Genomic DNA, 26,718 nt, shown 5'->3' with positions numbered 1-26,718 from the left:
GAGGCCCTGGATGTGGCTGGCTGTGAGGGCTACACCGTCAATACTTGTGTGTAGTCTCTGCTGCATCTCGCAAAAGAAATTTTTACTCCTTTCCAGAGACATTTGCCCACATCATACAAGATTTTTACCAAAAACAAACTTTTTGCAATGCATTTGTGCCTTGTCACTACGGAAACTTGCTATCTGAACAATGTACGGGGTGAAAACGTAGAAAGCCTGTACAATCCCATCTTGTTGTGTGTGTTTATTACGAAAAGGACTACTTCGAAATGTAGCTGAATGCCCTGCACACACTGGCTGGCCATGCGCTTATGGCAAAAAGCGTGTGGCGTGCCGCCAGTGTCTCCATCTCTTCGTCCACATCACTTGCTTTTATAGGTTCAGTACTTACAAGCTCTCCATACGCACAACCAACTACTGAAAAGTGGGCACCTTGTTACTCATTCTGTGCACACTTGCAAGCCCGCCGAGGTACAGATTTCTTTCACGAGCAAAGGCGTTGAGGACCTGCCAAATGCTCACTAAAATGAACGCTGTGGCATTTGGACGTCGAAAGAAATCATTAATGTGTACCTTATGAGCAGAGTGTGTGCATGTCAGCGGAAGTACAGCCTGCCATATTTTTCATAACATTGTGTGAGCGTCAACCGCATAGCAAGTACATCAGTGCCATATACTCATGATATCGGCGATAGTACTACATGCACGCACAGAAAGCACTCTCCAGCGTGAGCGTCATCTGTGTCGCTGTTAACTTCGGGAGGTGACCTTTACAGTAGGTACGTGATGCTCCACCAAGTCACGAACACGAATTCCTATGTAACCTCCGAATGGACATCTTAGAATAAATCAGTATGTCAGTAACACATTAAATAAAAGGACATGTCAGCCTTAACTGGTCTGCAGCTGCTAAAGTGGCATCTGCCTGCACAAAAATCCGCCAGAAGGCTTGCCTTCTGAGGAACCCTTATAGGTTTCTTTTGTAGCTTCGTGCTACAGTCGGTTGGATGACAATTTTCATTAGCTAGCAAAACATGAGAATGCTGTAGACATTTTGTCTGGCAGCGGCCAGTGATCACAGCAATGGAGTGACTTAATCTGTCGTAATGTCATGGTGCGTCAACCTTCTGGTTCCTAGAAACAAGTATCATAGTAAATTATTTAGCTCCCTCTGACGCTGGTTAGTTATTTTTCTACGTATGAGAGGTTTGGACCTTCACGTAATGAACAAGAAGGTGACAAGGAGAAAAATTTAATGTCAGTACTGCTTTAATGATGTTGAAAACAATGTAATGGTTGAAGCTTTCTTGTATGCGCTCTTTGTGTGCCACCTTCACGATGGCAGTGTTGGGCATCACCAGCAGGCCGCTGGTTCCAAGTGGTCGACATTAGGCAAGGTACCACAGTCTGTGTACCACAGCAGGTGCTAGTGTGATGGTGGCTCGCTGTCCTCCTGTGGAGCCCCTTCGAGGTCTCGCCTCTTCAGCGTTGGCTGGACAAATTTTTTCCCTGCCCGTCCATCTCCTCAGAATCACCACTTGAGGCCCGTGTTTGTACCTTGGCTCCTTAATCTCTGAAGAGTTAGAAAAACAAGACAGCCAAGTGCTTCAATGAAAAAGTTGCATGGCATAGCCACTGTGAGCCAGACAGCTACAAAAGCGCTCTGTGTGAAAGTGGGTGTTTTAATACTCAACAGTGCTTCAAAAGTCATCAGCATTTTTAAAGAAAAGACACCTGGTATAATTATAAAATTGTTTTTCGAAGACAAAGAATGAAATGAGCTGAGGCTGGCTTACTTGATCCAGTTCAATTCACCTGAATCTTGTTTGACATCAAATCCAATCTGTTTTCATGTTTCCAATTTAGTCTCAATTAAAGTAGCGCTAAACAACAACTCAAAGTTAGATCAGGCAGAGAACATACCGGCATGTTCGCTGAGTTTATCAAATGATAAGTGCAACAGAGATTTCTCGTTTTGAATGAAAAATAAAGTGCACTCCTTTACTTATATTGGATATTTTTTGAGACCACAGAATTTGTAAAAATTGCCTGTGGTAAAAAGCACAATTCAAATCCTTCACCTGGACCGCTTAAAGAGACAAACATTACTTGCACTAGAAAACAGAATGCATAATTCACTTAAAGGGCACCTCACCAGGTCTGGCCATTTGAGCTGACAAGCGCAGAGCATACATTGCACGATAACGGTTGTGTCTGCAAAGTGTACTACATCGCTATGCGCCGTGGAAAGACCTGAAATTTCAAACCAAACGCTGTTTTCCCTTCTGCTTGCGGCTGCCACGCTCCAAGCTAGAGGACGTACACGTGCTGATGTGCCTACGTACACGTGTTTGCACTGTGACGTCACTTGTGGTGACACATGACTGAGAATTATTCAAGGCAACATCTTTTATTTCTGTAATATGTTGCTTGAATAGATTAATTAAAGCTTACAGAAATAATAAAACACACAAACCGAATGTCTGCACGGTTTTGTTTTACTTCACACCGCAGTAAGAGAGATGTACTTCCGTTTTGTCTGCTTGTTCCCACGTCATCCAGCAGCACGCGACGCTGAAACTATGTCATTTTCTACTGCGTTCCAGCGCGGGATCATGCTCTGTGATCCACTTGTGTCTGCCTCAGTATTCTTGTAGCACTGACTTACACCACTAATCAGGTGTCTTTGTGCACAGCACACGAAATCGCGCGCTGCGAAAAAAAAAAGAACAATCACAACAGTTCACACGCGACGCCGTCAGCACTGCGTCGCAAAAAGTGCAATGCGTTGCAAAAAAGCGAGGAGAAAAAAAAAACACGAAGGCGGTGCCCGTGACGTATGCATCGCGCGATCATCGAGGTCTGGTATGGGAGAACGCAGGGAAGGAATTTCGCTTGCGGAGGCTAGACGGGGCAAGTGGAATGATTGTCTATGTTTGCGGTGAAGCTCGCCTCCTAAAATCATGGGCTCGCGACAGTGAAATATTTGTTTCAGCTATTAATGAGCCCATGTGAAAAATTTTTACGGCAAAACGCTCCGTTGAGGACACATAACAACTTCCAGCATATAACCGAAATTTGCTATGGGGCCTCGTGAGGGGCCGTTTAACTAAGAATATTTCAACTAATTAAGTCTGTACCTGACTACTTTGTGGGACATATTGCACTTTACAAATATAGCTGGTGAGTTCACAAGGTGTATCCACTTGGAATGAACTAGTACTAGGATGATGCCAGTTTTGAGATACGATTCTTTTCCAAAGTGTGCGATGAAATACAATGGCGTTCCAGTTATTGTTGTAGTTAAACGCATAAAACAGCATTTTATGCATTGAAGTGTAAGTCTCGAAACTAGTGCCATCCTCTGAATTTGTTACTAGTGGATATGCCTTGCAGACTCATCAGTACCATTCGTTAATTGCAGTATGTGCTGTGAAATAATTACTGACAGAATTAATTGGTGATGTTTTGTTAATTAGCAAGTTATACATTTCAATTTGTTGTGCAAATACTGTCTGGCTCTGTGAGCAATCCAGTTGAAGGATTAGAATTGCCCTATCTGCCGCAAGCAATTCTTACAAATGTATAGTCTAAGAAAAAGAAGAAGACCTAATATTTTTGCAAAGGTGACAGCACTGTACGAGTGCTTTACTGACCTTAGTTTTTGTCTGCGTAGTTGTGGTACGGGTGACCACATCAGTTTGGGTGCTGGCCTTGACCTTGACGACATGGTGGTGTCCGGTCTTTGTGCGACTGCCCAATGTATGCACCTTATATGCATTGGACCGAGCTGCCTGCAAAGAAGCAAAGGGGTGCCACCTTTGAGCTCCTGACAGCAGTCTCACTACTGGCTTAATATTGCTACGGAACAATATGTGCGATCATGAAAAGGCGAGCAGTGCGAAGACGACAATGAGAAGCTAGCGCAGGCTGTTGCCTCTTGGCCAAGCGCAGCGTATTTTCTTGTAAATATACTTCTACATAGGTTTTCGTCTGCGTCTTCCTACGTAACATATCTGGTGGAGGTGCGGGGTACCCTACTATTATGCTCGCCAACGTAGTCTTTTACCTCGGTGGTACACCTAGAGTTTGGTATCGCATGCACGAAGATGAGCTCACCAGTTGGGATTCACTTAAGACACTGCTTCGAGACTTGTTCCGCAATCCCTACGGTCACCAACTTGCCGCGCAGAAGGCGCTTTCCGGCCGTGTGCAGACGTCAACAGAGCCCTATGTCACGTACATTCAGGACGTCTTGGCTCTGTGCCGCTAAGTTGACACCCACATGACTGAGTCAGACAAGGTTGCCTACATCCTCAAAGGCATTGCCGATGACGCCTTCAACTTGCTCGTTTGCAACAACGTAGCGACTGTGGATGCTGTTATAAAAAAGTGCCGCGCCTGGAACTCGCTAAAACCCGACGTATTGACCAGCAGTTTGCTCGTCTGCCCAACACCCCGGCGACATCTTCCTGTGCCGACACTCCTCGTCCCAACAACACTGCCAATGTTACCAGGATCGTTCGGCATGAGATCGAGGCCGCCTATCCGGCTGCCTTCGACTCTAGTCCCACCAACACATCTGCAGTCATGGTCTCACCGATCCAGGCAGTTGTCCGCCAAGAGTTCGAAAACGTAGGTCTTACCATCTGCTCGGCCCATCGTCCTGATACCCGCCCGGCTTCTTCGATTCCGCCCCGTCCCGCCCCTTTTTACCCACCACGTTTCCGCAACCCATCTGAATGGCGCACTGCTGACGACAAGCCCATTTGTTTCCACTGCCATCGAATCGGGCACATTTCTCGGCACTGTCGCAGTCGCTGGAGTTCCCCGACCCTGTCAACTTATACCGCCTACTCTCGCCCCCCAGGTGGCCCTTCTCGTCCCTATGCCGCACACTCCAATAACGCCGCCGCTGATTCTCCTGCACCGAACCGCTCCTATTCTCGTTCGCCTTCGCCCCAACAACGACAATCTCACTCTCCCCAGCCCCGTCGCTCCTATTCGCCGACTCCCTTCGGACGCTGCTCCCAGCCGGAAAACTCGACGATGCAGCGCCTCGAGGTGACGCTGCATTGCTCCCTACGCCGCCAAATCCTCTACTGACGTTGCCCACTCATCTGAACCTTCTTGACGTGCAAGTCGACGGTGTTTCTGTGTCTGCACTCGTAGACACTGGGGCGCATTTGTCCGTAATGAGCGCTGACCTTCGTAACCGGCTCAAGAAAATTATCACGCCCGCCACGACGCCTGTTGTCCGTGTCGCCGATGGCGGAATAGCCCCCGTAATTGGTATGTGTAACGCCCGCGTCTCCTTCGCCGATCGCTGAACAATTGTGCTATTCACAGTCATCGCCCACTGTCCCCATGACATCATCCTCGGCTTAGACTTCTTCTCAGCACATTCTGCTCTCATCGATTGTTCCGCCAGTACTCTCTGCCTTGACCTGCCTGTTCTGGATCCTGCTGAACCACACCCCAGTCGCCTCAGTTCCGTCGACTTCGTTCGCTTGCCACCTTCGGCACTGACCTACGTTGACCTAGTGTCTTCCCCACCAGTCCCAGACGGTCACTACATCGCGGCTCCTATACAAGATGTCCTCCTTACACACGGGATCACAGTACCTCATACAGTTGTATCTATTACGGCGAATTGCATCTGCCTGCCAGTGGTCAACTTTGGCTTGACGACACAAGTGCTGCCACGTGGGATGTCTCTGGCCCAGCTTTGCTCATTCGCGGATCACTCAGTAGCATCCATTGCAGTAGACGACACTTCATCCGATGCTCCTCTACCATCGCAGTCGGCAAATTGTACCATTGCTGACTTACAGAAAATGATTGCGCCCGACTTGCCGTCCGAGCACCGTGAACTCTACCGTGTTCTGTTTTCTTACCACGATATTTTTTACTTTAACGATCGTCCTTTCGCTCAAACTACAGCTGTCAAACATCGCATTAATACCGGCGATGCCCCTCCTATTCATCGCCACCCGTATCGAGTGTCACCAGCTGAGCGTCAAGTTATTCACGCAGAAGTTCACAAAATGCTTGCCAAGAACATTATTGAACCATCATATAATCCATGGGCGTCACCTGTTTTACTGGTCAAAAAGAAGGGTGGCTCATGGCGCTTTTGCGTGGACTATCGGCACCTTAACAGGGTTACCAAAAAGGACGTGTATCCCCTACCTCGGATTGATGACGCCCTTGACTGCCTCCACAGTGCTCGCTATTTCTCCTCTATTGACCTTCGCTCCGGCTACTCGCAGATTGCCGTGGACGATCTCGACCGCAAGAAGACTGCTTTTGTAACACCCGACGGTCTTTATTAATTCAAAGTGATGCCGTTCGGTCTATGTAACGCCCCTGCCACTTTTGAACGCATGATGGACTCCCTTCTTCACGGTTTCAAATGGTCCACATGCCTGTGCTACTTGGATGACGTTATCATATTCTCCCCAACGTTCGCTACGCACCTCGAGCGCCTCTCAGCAATCCTGGACATTTTTCGTCGACCTGTTTTGCAACTCAACGCATCGAAGTGTCAATTCGGCCATCGCCAGATTACCGTCCTTGGACATCTCGCTGACGCGAACGGAGTGCAACCGGACCCAGGCAAGATCCATGCTGTTGCGCACTTCCCTGTTTCGAAGTGTGTCAAGGATGTGCGCAGCTTCATCGGCCTTTGTTCGTACTTCCGCCGTTTCGTGAGAAATTTCGCCGCCATAGCACGACCACTAACCGAGCTTTTGAAAGAAGACGCCCCTTTCCAGTGGGGCGATAACGAGGCGTCTGCATTCTCACATCTAATCGACATTCTCACAACGCCTCCCGTTCTGGCCCATTTCGATCCTTCTGTGCCTACCGAAGTCCGTACTGATGCCAGCGGTCACGGAATTGGCGCAGTACTGGCACAACGCCAGCATGGCCAAGACTGTGTTATCGCTTACGCCAGCAGGCTCCTCTCACCCGCGGAGCGCAACTATTCCATCACTGAGCGTGAGTGTCTGGCCCTAGTTTGGGCGGTTGCGAAATTCCGCCCATACTTATATGGCCAACCCTTTTCCGTTGTCACAGACCATCATGCGCTTTGCTGGTTATGCTCACTGAAAGATCCTACAGGAAGACTTGGTCGCTGGGCCTTACGCCTCCAAGAATATTCGTATACTGTCACCTTTAAATCTGGCCGTCTACACAAGGACGCTAACTGCCTGTCTCGCTACCTGGTCGACGAGCCTGACGATGCCGACAGTAGTAGCGCCAACGGCATTTTCTCTGTGTCTGCCTTCGCTAACATCGCCGATGAGCAGTACCGAGACCTATCGCTGCGAGCACTTATCGAGCGTCTGCGCTCCACACCTACCGACGCACACGTTCGCCGATATGTCCTCCAGGGCAGCATTCTGTATCGAAGGAACTTCCTCCCTGACGGCTCTGATCTTCTTCTTGTCGTGCCAAAACAGCTACGACAGGCTGTGCTCTTTGAGATGCATGACGCACCCACTGCAGGACATCTTGGGGTTACTCGCATGTACGACCGCATCCGCCGCTGCTTCTACTGGCCTGGTCTCGCTTGCTTCGTTCGACGCTATGTTGCTGCCTGTGATCCCTGCCAGCGTCGGAAAACACCTCAGGTGCTACCTGCCGGTCATCTCCAGCTGATCACCGTCCCGTTCTTTCGTGTTGGATTAGACCTGCTCGGTCCCTTTCCCACGTCATCCTCTGGGAACAAATGGGTAGCCGTCACAACTGATTACGCCACCCGATACGCTATCACTCGGGCTCTCCCTACCAGTTGCGCCACTGACGTCGCGGACTTTCTCTTGCGTGACATTATCTTGCTTCATGGCGCCCCGCGACAGCTGCTTACTGACCGTGGTCGAAACTTCCTCTCGAAAGATATCGCTGACATTGTGCGTTCCTGCTCCATTGAACACAAACTGACTACCTCATACCATCCTCAAACCAATGGCCTGACAGAGCAGTTAAACCGTACTCTTACCGATATGCTGTCCAAGTACGTTTCCAAAGACCACCACGACTGGGACATTGCCCTTCCTTACGGAACATTTGCGTACAATTCTTCCCGGCACGACACCGCAGGATTTTCTCCATTTTATCTACTGTACGGTCGCGAACCTACCTTGCCCCTAGACACGGCACTTCTTCCTGCTGCGATATCAACAAGCGAGTATGCGTGCGATGCCATTGCGCTCGCCGACCATGCACGCCAGCTTGCCCTGCTCGACTGACGACCTCACAAGCCACTCAGCAGTGTCATTACAACGCCCGCCATCGTGACGTACAGTTTTCGCCTGGTGCGCTCATGCTCCTGTGGTCGCCCTTCCGTCACATCGGACTTTCAGAGAAGCTCCTTTTGCAATACACAGGGCCCTACCACGTGCTGCGCCAGGTGACGCCTGTGACTTACGAAATTGCTCCTGTGGGTTCAACCTCGTCCTCTCTTCTGGCATCAAGTGATGTCGTGCATGTCAGTAGGCTCAAGGCCTACTACACTGCTTCCGAGTCCGATCTTTAGTCGCTCCGGGACGGCGCTTTTGCAGCTGGGGGTAGTGCTACGGAACAATATGTGCGATCATGAAAAGGCGAGCAGTGCGAAGACGACGACGACGATGAGAAGCTAGCGCAGGCTGCTGCCTCTTGGCCAAGCGCAGCGTATTTTCTTGTAAATATACTTGTACATAGCTTTTCGTCTGCATCTTCCTACGTAACAATATTAAAGGGGTCCTGAAACCCCTTCTTCAAAACTAAGAACATTCTGGAGGAACACTCTGGAGTGAACATACTCCCACTTGAACGCTGGAAAAGGACTTCACAAAAGTGTGAAGGGCACGGTCTCTTATACTTCCTCCTCAACGCAATATTTCCTCTCGTAAAAACTGTGCAGATAGCAATGTCCTGCCTGTTGGTCCTTCATCGCTTATTCTCCTCTTTGTGGTGCAGATTGGTGCCTCACGAAGGTGCCCAAGAGAGCGACACAGGAGCTGTGGTGGGATAGGCAGGACGCTGTAGAACATTGGAAACGTCTGCATGCATTTTGCTCAAGATCATGAACAATCGTGAATTATCTCATTGGCTGGCATCCATAAGCTGTCATGCGAGTCTGTGACACCACAGATGGAGTGGGTAGTCCTAGAAATATAGAGTGAGCAACCTTTTCTACGATGTGGTGGGCACCATTCTGCATGCAGTAAGATATTTTAATCACGTGAGACGCAAGTAATAACATGTCTAGAGTGATAGGAAAGGTGCCTCAGCTGCACTCACACAAAAGCCGCCAAGATGTGCTCCGGCTCAGAACGAAAGGGAAAGAAATTTTGACTAGAATGGGGCAGGGGGCGAGGAAGCGTGTCAGCAGCATAGCAGTTGTAATTACTTGCTGCTTAGCAGCCGCATGCAGTTGTGGGCAGCGCTGGTGCCCTGTATATGTGCTGCGAGTTCCCTCTCTGGGCAACTGCTGTCGTGCCTTTGTAGGCCTTTGACATCAAACAACCGTTCTTGGTGTTCACGAAATCGCGGCGACAGGGTCCCCAAACACCCGCAACTTTTGTGCTGCTCCTTGCACTCCGTCATCGAAAGTCTTGAAGGTATGCAGGTTTTATGTCCACTTTCCAAAGACTGCGTGCCATTGCAGTCGTACACCATTACAATGATTTTGCTTGTCCGCAAATGTATATTCAATTAAACGATAGTACCACAGTCAAGTTGCTGGTGCTATCTTCTGGCACAGAGTATAGCTAGAAAGAACACCAGCTTTTTTACAATGACCAGCCACATCATATTTAACTGATGCTGGAAAGCTTTAGCAGCAAAATAATCATTAACATGGATATGGTGTTCTTTTCTTTATTTTCATTGACAAGAATGCACACGTGACACAAAAAAAAAAATATTTCAGTAGAATCCACTTCACGATGAATGTCAACATCTACGCAATTCACTTTGAAGTATCACAGTGGCACACATTATTGCCGCCAGGCTACTCTCCCACATTTCCTTCTGGACAAACTGCTGCATCTAGCAGCATTGCCACAAAGCCCACGCATGGTGCATGTCTGAATATCTATGGTGAGGGTTCAATTCTACCCAGCACCGGTGAAATTTATAAGATGTTCCCCTCTCCCTCATTGAAGAACTCAATTGCGCACACACAGAGACCCAAGTTGGCGTCAAAGGTTTATTGAGGAGCTGACATACCCAGTGACACACACCCATGGGCGCATACTCAGTGACCCAAGTTGGAGTGAATGAGGTTCATTGAAAAGTCTCAGCATCCTATAGACAATGACCCAAGTTGGTTCAACAGCCGGTTTCAAACACTGTTCCCTCAGCACAGGAGCCCGCTGTTCTACCCATTTGACCATGGACTACCCAGTGACCCAAGTTGGCAGGGAAAAAAAAAAAAGTGCGTGAGGTATTTTAAAAATACTAATTGCATTAAAACACTTCCAATGTACTGTGGTTGAAGAAATCATCGTAAGATGTCATTAATAGCGTTGCTATACTCATGGACAGCTTTCTGTGGCAACAAAGGAAAAACTACAATGACTGATATATTATGACCAGTGCCAAACGGAGCATGAGTGATAGCACTGTAAGTCACTTCGGGGCAGCCAGGCTTAGTACATATGACAGTCTTTATCTAGAAAGCAAAGTTCTTCACTGGTCAGGAACACGGGTGGTGCACTCCTCACACACTTGTCCGGACCAAGTTTCTAGATATGAAAAGTTTCTATTATCTCCATTTCCTGGTGCATCTTAGCTTTCCCAATGACGGACCTGTTGCTAAAGGGGGGAGTGCAACCACACTGTTCACAGTGTTTCAGAAGATTGCCGCCGATGCCCGTGGGATACAAACTGCTATGCTCATGCGTCCTCATATTGACACACCTACCTGACTGCCCTATGTATTCTTTGTGACATGTAAGCAAAAGCTTCGCTTTTTGGATAAAAGAGTGTTGAGTGTAGTAAGCATAATTACCTTTGAGTAATTTGTAGTGCTGTCACGCATGCTCCATTTGGCTTTAGGGCACCTCATTTTCATGATATAAAGTCGGTGGCTAGTCCAGCCCCCTTCCTGCTGCTTTCTCTCTTTTTTTTTTCCTTTCTGTGGTTTTCTTGTCGTTTACTGGCGTTCGATTATGTTATACTATGTTAGAGCTCACCCAACAAGTCCCTCTTAAGGGTGAGAGTATGTGCACACAGGTATGAGTGGTGACAAATTTTGGGCAAGTGCAAAGGAAGCAAAATTCAAGGCTCTTTTGATGCGGAAATCTTCGCTTGATTACAATTTACTGCCATATGGATTTGCACGATCACTCAGTTTCCTGGTACATGCAGCATCAAACAGTCCTTCATGGCCATTTCTGGAACATGTTCTGCTCTATGGTCACTGTGCCATTTCTAGTGCGCACATTTGCATCTGCAAAATGGTCTTTAAGAGTGGAACCTAACCTAAGCATGTTAGCACAAACTACTGGAACAGACATAAACACAATACGAACACTAAGTGTTCTTCCTTGTTTCCATCTGTTTCCAGTATTTTTGTGCTAACATGACCTATTTAATTTTACTAAGCAGTTATTGCCCCTGCCACTCATTTGCTGCTTTTCTTCAGACACCATGACAGTTGAATGTTTATTTAAAACTAATTATGTTGCGTTCATGGTTTGAACTCTGTATCAGATGTGGTGCAATCTGCCTGTGCTGATGCACCATCATATGGAGCTGGTTCTGCACACAACTACAAGTCATTATTAAAGGGACACTAAAAGTTAATGTTAAGTCAATGTGGACTATTGAAATACCATCTCAGAAACCTCGAAACGCTTATTTCATGCGAAGAAGAGACTTTCTTTTAAGATAAAATGCGTTCTGAAGCGTCCGCGTACCTCTAGCGCAGTTCAAATCGCCCGCCGTCCGATCGAGGAGTGGTGACATCATGGTCTCATAGTGACGTTGCGCCGTCGGTGAGTAAAACGGCGCTACGGTTTTCCTGCGCAAAACGCCAACGCGCGGCCAGAAACAGAGCCAAGACAGAGCCGACAGCAGCGCGTAAGCGGAACTATGGTATCTAGCGGAAGGGAAAGCGCGCGACGATAAGCTGGTTATTTTATGACGCCAACTTTGACGCTCGTTGCAATGGACGACCCTGAGAACGACACTTGGCTCGCGATGCTGGGCTCGACTTCAGCGATTTAAGCACTGATGAACGTGACCTGCTGCTGAGGGCTCGCGCTGCCGGCGTCGTTGCGTTACTACGACTGCAACTGTATGTCATACAGTTGCAGTACATATTCGCACATTTGTAGCTTTTCCTTCGTGAAAACCAAATGCTGCACTCACCGCCCCGTCTTCGACCTGCAGTTCTTGCGCTTCGGAGAATGCAGGCAAGACCGACGGAACAGCACTACGGGAAAGCATTGCTTTGTAAGGCACTCCACACGACTTCAGTAAGTCGGCGTTGAACTCGTAATCGTCTGGACGAAAGTGCAGCAAGCACACGATGCGATTTCAGAGCGCAGCTCTTTGGCGTCCGTTCCTGGGTTTCGCGTCGTCGTCGGCGTTGTCGTCGGCCTCGTAACCAGCTCCGCCCCCCTTTCATCCCCCCAGCGCTAGCAGCGGCCGACTGATACCGCTGGATGCCGCTGACGCCGCTAGAGAGTCAAGATAACGTGACTGCATAGAACACCGTCGCCGCCATGCAGAAAGAGGAGGAAAGGGTCCCCCCCCCCCCCTGTTCTTGTGTGGCGGATAGGGTGCTCTTCAGTTGCCGACGCGCCGGTTATTTCACGTAGGCCCCGGCACGTCGACGAATACGTGACCACCTTCCCCAGCTAGACCTGGTTCTTAGCGCTGCGGAAGCGAGGGTATCATATTGTTTGTGTCGGCATCAGCGGCGTTGTCCCTGAAACCAACTCCGCAGCTGGGGTTGACTCACTATCGGCGTCAGCGGCATCAGTCAGTCGCTGCTATCTCTTCCCTCCTCCCTTTATCGTGTTGTCCGCTTGCTGCGCGCGCTTCTGCCCCCATCGTTTGCCGCTGGGTGTACACGCCGCCCCCCTCCCCCCTCTTCCTGCAATACCAGTCGAAATGTTTGGCACGTCACATGAAGTTGGCGAACTGTGCGCCGCAAAGTTGCCCAACGGCTTGCTGGTAGTAGCTGCCTACTTCGCCCCTACCGCACTCACGAAAGACGTCGTGCACTTCCTGCAACTCGCATTAACCGTCCATCGATCCACACCGATGTTAGTAGTGGGGGACTTTAATGTTGACATAAAGACAAACGGCAATTTCCTAACACTTATGCGGGAGAACATCCCGTTCCTCTCGCTCGTAACGCGTCCCACGGCTGTGACAACCTCGCGAGGCACTTGTATAGATTTCGTCTTTGAGAATCAAGCATTGGTGTACCAAGTCGAACATATATCAGTCTATTTCTCCGACCACAAAGCTTCCTTCATGACTGTCAAGAACTGTTAGTGGAGTCTTTGTTAAAGGAATACGTGTGAAAAATAAAAAAATTACCGACGATTACGTTACTTCCTAATGCGAAATTTGAGCGCAGCAAATAAGCTGTTTCACCTTTTCGATAGATTGAGGCAAAGAAATCGAGCAACACATGTATGCGCTATCACAGAATTTTTTTTTTATTTTTCACACGTATTCCTTTAACAAAGACTCCACTAACAGTTCTTGACAGTCATGAAGGAAGCTTTTTGGTCGGAGAAATACACTGATATATGTTCGACTTGGTATACCAATGCTTGATTCTCAAAGACGTTCACAAAGACGTTCACAACTGGGCCCTTAATGCCATATTGGCCTCCGCCGTGCATCAGTCGTCGCACTTGCATGAATGGGATTCGCGGAGATACACGAGTCTTACACTCACCGCATTAAGTTGTGGAAGGTGCGCTGGCCTCGAGGGATATTTGTAACCGTTTGTTGTCGAAATAACAACCAAAACAAGCGCGAACGAGACCGACCCAACAGAACCAAACAGGCGCGGGCGAGAGCTGTGGCGCGAGCAGACGATAGTACGAAACGAGCGGATCGGCTGAGACCAGACACGAGTGCGCATCGAGCCGTAAGGAGGGTCCGCATGACACCAGCATCGCGCGCGCACGTCACTGAAGGGGCCGCTCTCATTGGTCTCCGCCATTCGCGGCTCGCGTCCTTCGTCTCCCACTCCAGCGAAGGGGGGCGGAGCTGGTTACGAGGCCGACGACAACGCCGACGACGACGCGAAACCCAGGAACGGACGCCAAAGAGCTGCGCTCTAAAAATTACCGACGATTACGTTACTTCCTAATGCGAAATTTGAGCGCAGCAAATAAGCTGTTTCACCTTTTCGATAGATTGAGGCCGCCGGAAAGCATTTGTTGCACCCTGACTGTTTGCGAGCCTTTGTTTGCGTTTGGCCTCGGCCTCGGCCGCGCGAACGGCAGGGTCTTCTCGGCGGCGGCGATGAGCCTCCGCTTCGGCGGCGCGAACTGCAGGGTCCTCTCGGCGGCGGCGATGAGCTTCTGCTTCAGCCTCGCTTACTGCTGGTTGCTCTCGACGGCGGCGATGAGCCTCCGCTTCGGCGGCGCGAACGGCAGGGTCTTCTCGGCGGCGGCGCTTAGCCTCTGCTTCGGCGACGCGTACTCCTGGATCATCTCGACGGCGGCGACGGTAAGCTTCTGCTTCGGCGGCACGCACCTCTGGATTCTGACGGCGACGGCGCTGGGCCTCTGCTCTGGCAGCTCGTTTAGCAGCAGCAGCAGACGGAGGACTTCCATCGGTCGTCTCGCTCATGGCTCAGAAAGAACTGGCAGATAATTTCGCAGTGGCGAACGGCAGCGGCAATTTCGGCTCGGGCGGTGCACATATACAGATCCGCCGCCACCGATCTGGCTCTCTGATTGCCACCGCACAGGGGTTGCATTGAAGGAGGAGCGAAGAAAGGAATTAAGTTCGAGCCGGCGCTTTGACAACCGGAGACTCGCAGGAAGAGAGGGGAGGGGGGCGGCGAGTACACCCAGCGGCAAACGATCGGGGCAGAAGCGCGCGCAGCAAGCGGACAACACGATAAAGGGAGGAGGGAAGAGATAGCAGCGACTGACTGATGCCGCTGACGCCGATAGTGAGTCAACCCCAGCTGCGGAGTTGGTTTCAGGGACAACGCCGCCGATGCCGACACAAACAATATGATACCCTCGCTTCCGCAGCGCTAAGAACCAGGTCTAGCCGTGGGAAAGTGGTCACGTATTCGTCGACGTGCCGGGGCCTACGTGAAATAACCGGCGCGTCGGCAACTGAAGAGCACCCTATCCGCCACACAAGAACAGGGGGGGGGGGGGGGGACCCTTTCCTCCTCTTTCTGCATGGCGGCGACGGTGTTCTATGCAGTCACGTTATCTTGACTCTCTAGCGGCGTCAGCGGCATCCAGCGGTATCAGTCGGTCGCTGCTAGCGCTGGGGGGTCGCTGCTAGCGCTGCACGCTGGGGCGCTGGGCGGAGCTGGTTACGAGGCCGACGACAACGCCGACGACGACGCGAAACCCAGGAACGGACGCCAAAGAGCTGCGCTCTAAAAAAAAATTCTGTGATAGCGCATACATGTGTTGCTCGATTTCTTTGCCTCAATCTATCGAAAAGGTGAAACAGCTTATTTGTTGCGCTCAAATTTCGCATTAGGAAGTAACGTAATCGTCGGTAATTTTTTTGGCTCTTTGCCAACGCGCTGTGGCAGAGGTACGGCATTTAACCACATCGAACGGAGAGGTTCACTCGTTGGCACACAGTGATAAGTAACTTTGGATTCGCCGCTGCAATTGCCCTTGGCCAAGTTCCGCGGACCGTTCGCGCATCCCACGACATCACATGGACGTGGCATTCTCGCTGCTTGTTCCAGATGCAAGTTTCGCGAGCCAGCAGAACCAGCGCAGCACGACGCGCTAACGAAAGGACTGAAACTCCAAAGCGCGCGCGGCACAGAGTTGAGCGAAAACGAGACCTTTCGACCACCCATACTACTGAAGGGTAACGTCGGAATGTTTTTTCTTAGAATCGAACAGAAGTTGACAAGTAGCATTTTCTTCCGTCCTGTAACCTAATGAAATGATCTTTTTAATACGAGTAGTTGAGTACTAGTGACATAAATTGTGATGAGGAGTGCCTTCGTCATCGGGCTAGTACCAGAATGTCGCTGGGGGGTCTCAAATCGTGTCATGCATTTGCCTCAATTTCTCGGTTACTAAAGCTCTGTTCGCGATTATATTGACGCCTTAGACGTTCTAGAGCATTGCTTTATCACTTTCATAGTAAACTTTAGTGGTCCCTTTAACCAAAGCAAGCATCTTGAAAGCAGTTTTGCCAGATGAAAGCAAAATTTTGTCGAGTACCGCTGCTCCAGCGAATGCTCCGTATTTCATATTTTCTGCTCCGACAAAAAACTCAAAAACAGCTTTTGCGCCACTTCAGATACTCACTGCGTCATAGCTCGGATGCGACTGCCGCCCAGTGCATTACCTTTAGCTTATGACCCTCCCCCCCCCCCCACACACACACACACTTTTTTCTTTTTTTACAAATCTCGCCTTCGTGAAGGGGGGGGGGGGGGGGTTGCACGCTACTGACGACTACAGTGCCAGTAGCATGCTTACTTTACGGACAAACCCTGTATGCAACACAAGCGTACGGAATGCTCATAAAATTAATTACCCATCATCAGGAGAAATAAGACTAAACTTTAGAAACTAAATACAGACATGAGTTTGTTACACCGCAGAAATGAAGAGTGATGAAGCATTAAAATGTTTGATTTGGACTTGGCAAATAATTTCTCCCAGAAGTTGTAACTGTAGTCTGTTTCTGATTGCCACTGACACACTGCTGCTGTCACTGAAGAAAGCATTCCACAGAGGTGTACACACAGCCTAAGAGTGCTTGAGATTAATTTTTCCTTGACCATTGGAAAAGTAAAAAAGGAAGCAACTGCAAAATAAAGAAGGCATTTGTGTTTTTTTTGTGTGTGTGTGTGTGTTTTACGTGACATGATGCTAAGTGCAAAAGCTTGGATAAGACGGCGCCGTCTACTGGCTCATCAACGGCAGTGATTCCCGAAAATGATCAACTACCGTACTTGTGATCTTTCGGACAGTTTAATACGGGTGTCACACGGCGCACTTTCGATCGCGATTGAACCCAATCGGGATCGCATTTATCCGTCGCGATTGGCTCCTTTGCGCAACCTGCGGGAGGCAGCCAATCGCGGTCGAGGTCTCGATTGCGATCGAAAGTGGCCGCGTGTTCGCGGTGCCTTTGCTATCGTTCGAAGCGATGCTTAACCTGATTGGACATTGTAGCATTGAATAAGAACATCTATCGTAGGGACCACACGCAGTAGCGGTTGACACAAGTGTGGTTCATGCTCACCTCTTCGCTCGGAAGAAGGAGCGTCGGTACAGCGTTCGACTTCAGGCGCACTTTAACGGCATACTTCGTTTTTTGGTACAATCGCTCATAGTCATCCGGGGCGAAGTGCCGCCCACAAACGAAAACTGATGCGTTGTTGCAGTGCTTGCAGTCTCCCGGGAGGCCACTACGTTGAAGCCACACGCGGCGAAGGCAAGTGTCGCGTGGAGCTGGATGCAGAGCAACGTTGTGTAGAGACTGTACAGGCCTCGCGTTGTCCGTGCAACCGAGTACGGAACAGTGAAGCGCCGAGTTGCTCATTCTGTTCGCGAGATTGCCGAAGTGCAGATCTTATTTTTCCCCCCGCAAAGCAGCTCCTCTTCTTGCAAACACGGCGGCGCATATACTACCCATAGAATAAAGAACAACTTTAGAGAAGGGAAACTGTACCTTCGGCAGTGGTTCGAAAATAAGCAGCGGCAGCGCATGGAACTAACTTTCGGGGACGCCAGATGACGTTGCTCAATCCGGAAGCGGAAGTGCAAACTTTTTTTTTTTAGCGCAAAATTTAATATGGCCGTTTTTTGCCGGTCGCGTACGCTGGTACGTGCCGTGCTTGCCCTGCAGGCTATGCGGCATGCCTCAATGCCTTCGCTGCCGCTTAGCTGGTGCGTTCTAATTGCCAAGAGCCTCTACTGACGCCCATACAAACAAGCCACAAGTGAGTGAACAGAACGCGCGACTTTATTGGCAGAAGACAAGCAGTGTACATCCTCGTGCAATAGCAGAAATAAAACTTGCATGTCGAGATACGCTGGAATCATTGACGCGAGCTCGTAAACGGCTCACCGTCGTCGTCGCACGTGGTGGTCAGGTTAACGAGCAAGAACCAGCAGCGGAAACATATTGGACAGAGTGTGCCACTTATTTGCAGCGACAGTCGCCGTTAAAAATGCCCAAATTGCATTGCGAAGCAATCGGGAGACGCAGGCATCTGCTGCCGCAGCCTACACAGCGACATGGGCTACCCCAGATTTTAGCCGTTCACTCCTTTCCAACCTGCACGTTTCTTTTCTTTCGGGGGCCGCTAATGTGTGGCTCACACTTGGTGTCTCACATTGTCTCGCTATGGACAAGTCGCTTTCGTGGGCATCGCCTCCATCAGCTACTTTTGCGGGCCTTTCCACCCATGTAGCTATCAACTTCATACGCATCGGACTATGTAAGCACGTATGCTGGTCTCCGTTCATGCCTAATCGCGGCCGAGAAAGGCCAGAGGCACAATATGCCCATTGCTGCAGCAGGAAAGTGCGAACGGGGAGCACGAATCACGGTGCATGAAAATTGGGAGTCTATGTCGCTGTGCAGGCTGCAGGAGCGAATGCTTACTTCGAGAGACTGCTTCCCAGTGCAACCGACCAGGCCGCAATATTCTAAAAACATAACACTGCGACCATAACCAAGTGACATAACAGCAAAATTAAACAGCAATCAGTCACCGCATGAGGTTCAGACAATACGTTATACATTGGCGACGAACTATATGGCAACAGTGAGCATTCACATACACGGGTCTCTTAGGGTACATTGAGCTGCCTACCTACAGGCGTAGTGCCCGACTTCGTCGCACGTGGTGGTCTACTAACGAGCAACAACCAGCAGCAGAAACAGATTGGACAGAGTGTCCCACCTGTTTGCGGCGACAGTCGCTGTTAAAGATGAGCAACTTGCAGTGCAAAGCAGTCGGGTGACGCAGGCATCTGCTGCCGCAGCCTACACAGCGACATGGACTACCCATCATTTTAGCATTGACTCCTTTCCAGCCTGCATGTTTCTTTTCTTTTGGAGGCCGCTAATGTGTGGCTCACACTTGGTGTCCCACATTGTCTCAATATGGACAAGTCGCTTTCGTGGGCATCACCTTCATCAGCCACTTTTGCGGGCCTTTCCACCCAACTTCATACAGGTCCGACCATGTAAGCACTTATGCTGGTCTCCGTTCATGCCTAATCGCGGCCGAGAAAGGCCAGAGGCACAATTTGCCCATGGCTGCAGCAGGAAAGGGTGAATGGGGAGCACGAATCACGGTGTGCGTAAATTGGGAGTCTATGTCGCTGTGCAGACTGCAGGATCAAATTCTTACTTCGAGAGGCTGCTTCCCAGTTCAACCGACCAGGCCGCAATATTCGAAAAACATAACACTGCGACCATAATCAAGTGACATAACAGCAAAATTAAACAGCAATCAGTCACCGCATGAGGTTCAGACAATACATCATACATTGGCGACGAACCATATGGCAACAGTGAGCATTCACATACACGGGTCTCTTAGGGTACATTGAGCTGCCTACCTACAGGCGTAGTGCCCGACTTCGTCGCACGTGGTGGTCTACTAACGAGCAACAACCAGCAGCAGAAACAGATTGGACAGAGTGTCCCACCTGTTTGCGGCGACAGTCGCTGTTAAAGATGAGCAACTTGCAGTGCAAAGCAGTCGGGTGACGCAGGCATCTGCTGCCGCAGCCTACACAGCGACATGGACTACTCATCATTTTAGCATTGACTCCTTTCCAGCCTGCATGTTTCTTTTCTTTTGGAGGCCGCTAATGTGTGGCTCACACTTGGTGTCCCACATTGTCTCAATATGGACAAGTCGCTTTCGTGGGCATCACCTTCATCGGCCACTTTTGCGGGCCTTTCCACCCAACTTCATACACGTCCGACCATGTAAGCACTTATGCTGGTCTCCGTTCATGCCTAATCGCGGCCGAGAAAGGCCAGAGGCACAATTTGCCCATGGCTGCAGCAGGAAAGGGTGAACGGGGAGCACGAATCACGGTGTGCGTAAATTGGGAGTCTATGTCGCTGTGCAGACTGCAGGATCAAATTCTTACTTCGAGAGGCTGCTTCCCAGTGCAACCGACCAGGCAGCAATATTCGAAAAACATAAAACTGCGACCGTAACCAAGTGACATAACAGCAAAATTAAACGGCAATCAGTCACCGCTTGAGGTTGACAATACATTATACATTGGCTACGAACCATCTTACAGGCATAATGCTTGCCTTTGTCACATGTGGTGGTCTGGTAACGAGCGACAACCTGCGGTACAAACAGATTGGACAGAGCCTTGCACCTGTTTGAACCAACAGTTGCCGTTGAAGATGAGCAACTTCCATTGCGAAGCAATCAGGTGACGCAGGCATCTGCTGCCGCAACCAACACAGCGACATGGACTACCCGGCATTTTAGCGTTAACTCCTTTCCAACCTGCACATTTATTTTCTTTCGGGGGCCGCTATGTGTGGCTCACACTTTGTGTCCCACTTTGTCGCAATGTGGACAAGTCGCTTTTGTGGGCATCACCTTCGGCAGCCATTCTTGCGGGCCTTTCCACCCATACGGCTATCAACTTCATACACTTCGAACCATGTAAGCACATATGCTGGTCTCCGTTTTGAGCAAATCATGGCCGAGGTAGGCCACAAGCACAATTTGCCCATGGCTGCAGCAGGCCAGAACGAACGGGGCGCACCAGTTACGGTGTGTGTATACTGGGAGTCTGTGTCGCTTTGCGGACTGCAGGAGCAAATGCTTACCTCGAGGGACTGCTTACCAATGCAACTGACCAGGCCCCCACATCTGTAACACAGTTACCACAACCAAGTGTGGCAGCAAAACCAGATTCTGCAATCAATCACTTCACTGTAGCTTGCACAAAGACCCAGGCTATCAAGGAAGAGGAGCAATCATCAACGAGACTAGGAATATGGAAAATGAGAAAGCTTGCATTCAAGAGAGAAGCCACTCTGCTCTGCAAGCATTGAAGGCTAAAAACACCAAGAAAAGTAAAATGGTGCATAGCACATGTGCATAGGTTAATGCAAGACGCATGCCGATGCTGCATCAGCTATTTCAGGAGAGTAATTGTGCATGACAACATACACTAGAAGATACTGCTACAGATATGTTAGGCTGCTAGACAGTGACTGGTATTAAGTATCAGCGAAATATCCAAATATAAAGGTTGACCTTTATATTTGGATGAGGATGAATAACCTCTAACAAAAATGGGCAATGAGAAAGCTTGCATTTATAGAAGAAAAATTACACTTCGCACAAACGGAATTAACATGGCTTGGAAGCTGATTAAGGACGAACTGATGAAACTCAATCTTTTGGCCAGCGTCGTCCGTGCTTGGTCAGATGTTGCAGGTGCATCTGAAGACGAAGAATTTCTAGAAAGTCCTTTTTGAGTTACTTGGATGACTCAGCCAAATGTCCGTGCTGGTGGAATGGTGGCTGAAGCTCTTTGCAGTCTTAACACAGTCCTTTGCAGACTTGATATCTCATCCATATTCTTGTGCATGTGCTTCTTTGTTCTTGGTGTAAAAGCCTAGCAAATTCGGCTCCAGCCCCTTCCTGTTGGTGCAGATAGGAGCTCCTGTGATGACCAAGATGTGCTTGGCATAGACTCTGTTGGGGCAAAACGGTGACACGTGAGATATAGCACAGATTAGCCAAATTTATGTGGGTTTTATATGTTCGAACCAATTATACTGAACCATATATATGAACAAACATTCATATCTGCTGCAAACGGCAAGCCAATACAGCATAGATCAAACATATTTATTTCTGAACCATATGTTGTTTACCTTGTAGTAGTAGCCAATGTCCACACAATGACCTTGTCGTAGCAGGCAGCAGCTTCTGTTTAGTGCGTGGAGTGTGTTGCTTTATACTGGTGCCGTCCTCATTACTGCATGTCTGGAACAGAAATTTTGACTGAATCAGAAATTGAAAAAGCAAAGTTTTGCAATATGAAATGCAAAAAGGTGTGACATATATGTTGTAATGATTTGCGACTACAGAACACATGCAAATGTACACTGTCTATTCTAGGGTGCTTAAGCAGCATGTTAAATAAATATTGCTATTGCCCATAAAATTGATGTCTGCCTAACTACAATGCATGTCAACAGCGCAAGTACTATTAAGATCACAAATGAGAACATTTGTGGGTTCATTTATGCTCTAGAAGTGATCACACTGCTAGTTACTCAAGCAAATGCATGAAAGTCATGAAGCTATTAGAACTGATGCATTATTTTTCTCCACGAACGTGATGCACCGCTTCACTACTGCAAAAATAAATGCCCTACGGTAAACCAATCTGAACAGCAAGAACATTTGGAACCAACAAGTACGAAATATGGGTATCATGCTTGCAACTGTTTAATACATTAAATTCTGTACTTTCACTTCATTTTACCAAAGGATTATTCGGTTTTGTGGACGAAAGACGTTGCCGGCCGACTCGAAAAAAAGTTTAATCTGTATATTGATAAGGCTACTCAGTCACCTACAACCACGGCTACAATAACATGAAAAATGAGACGCGCGTTCCGATATCGCTCTTTCTTTCCTGGTTGTGTGTGTAAACCAAACGACAGCCTCGCAAGTAAAGGTTTATTTAGGAAACAGCAACTGAGATCCTCACTGCCCATATGTAATGCAGGATCTAGTTCGTTAACTTGTGCCCGCCTGGAAGGTAATGAGACAGATATTATATAACGATTGAAGCAGCGGTGTTAAACGACTCACCGTTATTGCCGTTGTCAGCCGCAGCGAAATCCAGCTCCCGTTTCGATGCAGACCTGTTCCGAATGGCTCACGACCGAAACCCAACTGCCGGGCTTACATGTCCGCTTGCAAACACGTAACTTCACCCCAAGTTACATAGAAGCGCAAGAAACTAGTTTTAGAAACAAAGAAGCAACCAGTCTTGAGTGTACGAACGAATGAATCCGTGCCGCCGTGCACTCGGAAATACCGGTAAAAATTTTAAATCCAGGCCAGAGGTCACGTGAAAGATCGATGATGCTGAACGCTATTTGCGTTCATAATGGCGAAGAAACAATAAACTTACTAACAAAGAGTACAATATCTAATTAGCAATGATAATTTTGCCCTGTTTTTATGTAAAAGAAAATGCTTCGGTAATTGTAAGAGAAAGTTTGTAAGATAAAATTGCGCTTATTACGACGCCTCTACCGGGAAATGTTGGAACTAACGAACGAATCCCGAGGTGATGCTACTAGGTCGGCTTTGTTAGCAGCGGCGCGCGGTCGATTTTTTCGCCCTCTGTGGCCATTAGTTGAACTTGAGAGTGTACGGGGCCTGTATACTACCCACATGCTACGAATACAAACGTCAACACGCGTGCGAGCCGGCGATGCTGGATGGATGGATGGATGGATGGCGGCTATACCCTTTGTAACGGGCGGCGGCTGGCGCCACCTAGCCTTTTGTCCCCCCCCCCTCCTATTTTATTATTATTCTTTTTTTTTGCCCAACCTAGTTTTTACTCCCCTCCCCCCCCCCAAGATAACTATCTAAAACAGTAGAGGAAACATTTTGTCCCCGATTTATGTTATTATCTATCCCTTGACTTCCTCCACCAATCCTCTAGCCTCCCCTTCGTTACTGCCACTCTTTTCTCATCTATTTGCCCTCGTTCCCCGGGAAAACCTAATGCCCCTTCCATATCTGCCTCTGTTCCCTCTGCCTGGGTCGGGCGAAGGGCTGTGCATCTCAGCACTATATGTTCAGTGGTCTCCATTTCTGCTCCGCAAGCTGCGCACCGAAGGTCCACGTCTTCAAATTTATCCCTGTATGTTTTCGTCCTCAAAACCCCCGTCCTAGCCTCGAATAATAGCGAGCTGCCCCGCGAGTTATCAAATAAGAGCTCTCTCTTAATCTCCTGTTTTTGTGACCTATACATTGATAGCGATGGCTTTCCGAGCATTCTTTCTTCCCACATTTTTCTTTCCGTCTCCTTCACCTCCTTTCCCACACTAGAACCACTTTGGATCCCCTCCCTCGGCTGTAGGTATCTATTCCTCAGCTTCCTCGTTCGGTGTGTCCACTTTGTGTTCAAACTTTTCATGTACAGATATTTGTACACTTTTCCTGCCCACCTTTTTTCCTCCAGTGCTGAGAGTCTCTGTTCAAATTTTATTTTACTTATTGCCTCACGAGACTCGCATGCAGTGTTGCCAGGTTGGACAAGGCGGCGTAGCCCAAAGCTAGAGAAATTGTTGCCAAATATAACCATTTTTATTTGTATATACATGTTCGCATTCTACCAAGGCAATCCCTTTTTGCGCAACCCGTCGTAACAAAACGTCCGTGACGCCGTGACGGTCGACCCTTGACATCATGCTTGCACACAGAGCACTTCTTGCATACATTTTGCATCGATGACTTTTTGGTTGGCCCCGGAAACCCGTGTTCCGTCGAATCGCTGCAGAGAGCGAACCTATCGAAATCATATGTAGTGAGAAACTCTATGATCGAAATGAATCTCGAATGTAAGCACGAACAAAAAACTTGAAGGAAGCTCGGGCGCAACTCAGGCGCGGCCTATTCAAATACATGTAAAACGCAAGAACGTTTTTCTGAGATAACCACTCGACCGATTTTAATGAAATTTGTTGCATTTGAGAGAGAAAGTGAAATTCTAGTGACTGTTGGTAGCGGAATATTGATTTAGGTCCTGAATTTTGTTATAAAGATTTTCAAAAATTTGAAAGTCTGAAAAAATAGAAGCACGAAGTTTACAGATTCATAGCTCTGCATAAAAAAAAGATATCGCGGTTCTGTAAACGGAATCTATTAGATTATTGAAAGCAGACAAATTCGATAGGTCATTTCATACCTAGGTGTATTTGTTACGTTGTTTTCAAGGGTTCTGCAAAAGCTGTATTTCCATATTATTAAATTTTTTGAGCTTCATGTGTAACATCAATTTTGTCCGCTTAATTTGGATGTACTATTAGATGCAATTCACGGAATTGTATTATCAATTTTTTTTGTTGAGTTACAGAGTTGTAAACTTGATAAAGCTAAAGCTTTCTCTTAAGAGGAAGCTTTAGCTCGGTTGCTCCTATCTAATTACATGTAAAAAGAGAATTCGTTTTTCTCGGCAACCACTGCATCAAATTTGATGAGGTTTGTCGCATCTAAAAGAAAAACTGAAAATCTAGTGACTGTTGGTTCTAAATTTTTGAGTTAGGTCGTCAATTTCTTATCAAAAATTGGCAAAAATCAAAAATTTTCGAAAAACGAAATGATCAAGTTTACAACGCTAACTCAGCAATGAAAAATGATATCACCATTCTGGGAACTGCATCTAATTGTACATCTAAAGCGGACAAAATTGATATGCTACACATGAATCTAGAAAAATTTACGTAAGCTATAACTTGACATATAGAATTTGTCCGCTTTGAATGATCTAATGGATATCGTTTAGAAAACCGCAATATCTATTCTTGATGCAGAGCTATTAATTAAAAAAATTTTGTGCTTTGATTTATTTCAAACATTCGAATTATTGAAAATCCTTTTTTTTAATATTCAGGCCCTAAATCGAAATTCTGCTTCCAACAGTCACCAGAATTTAACTTTCTCTCCCAAATGCAACAGATTTCATTAAAATCTGTCCAGGGGTTATCTCAGAAAAGCACTTTTGCGTTTTACATGTATTTGAATAGGCTGCGTTGGAGTTGGGCCCGAGCTAAAGCTTCCTTTTAAGAGTAGAACGCGATAGCATTCAAAAGATCCCTGACTGCTCTTGGCGCTTCCCGGCAACTGCAGCTTATGTAACCGTAATGTTTACCTGCAAATGCAGGCGGCTAACGCTGTGCACGAATGCGAGCTTTTACCTTTCTTTCTTTCTTTCTTTCTTCCTTTCTTTCTTTCTTTGTTTGTTTCTTTCTTTCTTTCTTTATTTATTTCTTTCTTTCTCCCGCACAGCGGGCGCCACGGATGCAAGCGCCATCCGGATGGTGTTGCAAGAAATCGAGCGCGCCGTTCCCACTAATGCCGAATTTGGCAAATCGCACCGCTGCACATCGAGGCGCCCCAATGCACCATTTCATCCAATCATCGTCGCCCCAGGGCAGCCCTTTGCGTACCGGTGCTATTTGCCGTAGGGGGTATGTCTTTTAGTTTCCACGCATCAGAAATAAGTTTTCTCTTATGTTCAAATTACAATCCTACGCTATCATGTCTGTAGGTTGTGTGTAAGTCGAACTTAACGGATTTTCAGGTGCATTTTACTCTGAGAAATTCAATTAGTTCAATAACGCCTATGCACCAGGCGGAAGGCCTGCGTGGTTTTGAGTAGTTTTTCTCACACACTGCAGACTCAATTAAATGTTTTACCAATCCAAATCATACCCACAGCGATGCCAACACTGAGCACCAACACCGGAATTTCT

At 48.1% G+C, this 26,718-nt stretch overlaps 1 protein-coding gene and 1 long non-coding RNA gene across 6 annotated transcripts in view; one reads left to right on the top strand and one right to left on the bottom strand.

Moving 5' to 3' along the window:
* Positions 1–26,718, top strand: part of LOC135911737 (protein MMS22-like) — a 164,498-nt gene that overhangs the window by 29,772 nt on the left and 108,008 nt on the right. Inside the window, exon 2 of one of the 5 annotated variants that reach the window (XM_070538429.1) lies at positions 26,252–26,433. The exons of the other annotated variants lie outside the window; for them this stretch is intronic. The gene's annotated coding sequence lies outside the window, so the exon portion shown is untranslated. The remainder of the gene's footprint in view (positions 1–26,251; positions 26,434–26,718) is intronic. 5 annotated transcript variants of the gene reach the window in all.
* Positions 1,252–17,857, bottom strand: LOC135911740 (uncharacterized). The gene is made up of 3 exons (XR_010567436.2): positions 17,446–17,857; positions 3,657–3,794; positions 1,252–1,573 (listed from the first exon to the last, which is right to left on the bottom strand). It is a non-coding gene; the product is annotated as an uncharacterized lncRNA (long non-coding RNA).

The sequence above is a fragment of the Dermacentor albipictus genome, chromosome 5 (genome assembly GCF_038994185.2).
Source record: "Dermacentor albipictus isolate Rhodes 1998 colony chromosome 5, USDA_Dalb.pri_finalv2, whole genome shotgun sequence".
NCBI classification, from domain to species: Eukaryota; Metazoa; Arthropoda; class Arachnida; order Ixodida; family Ixodidae; genus Dermacentor; species Dermacentor albipictus.
Note: the sequence above shows the minus strand (reverse complement) of the source record. Positions and strands in the feature narration are given on the sequence as shown.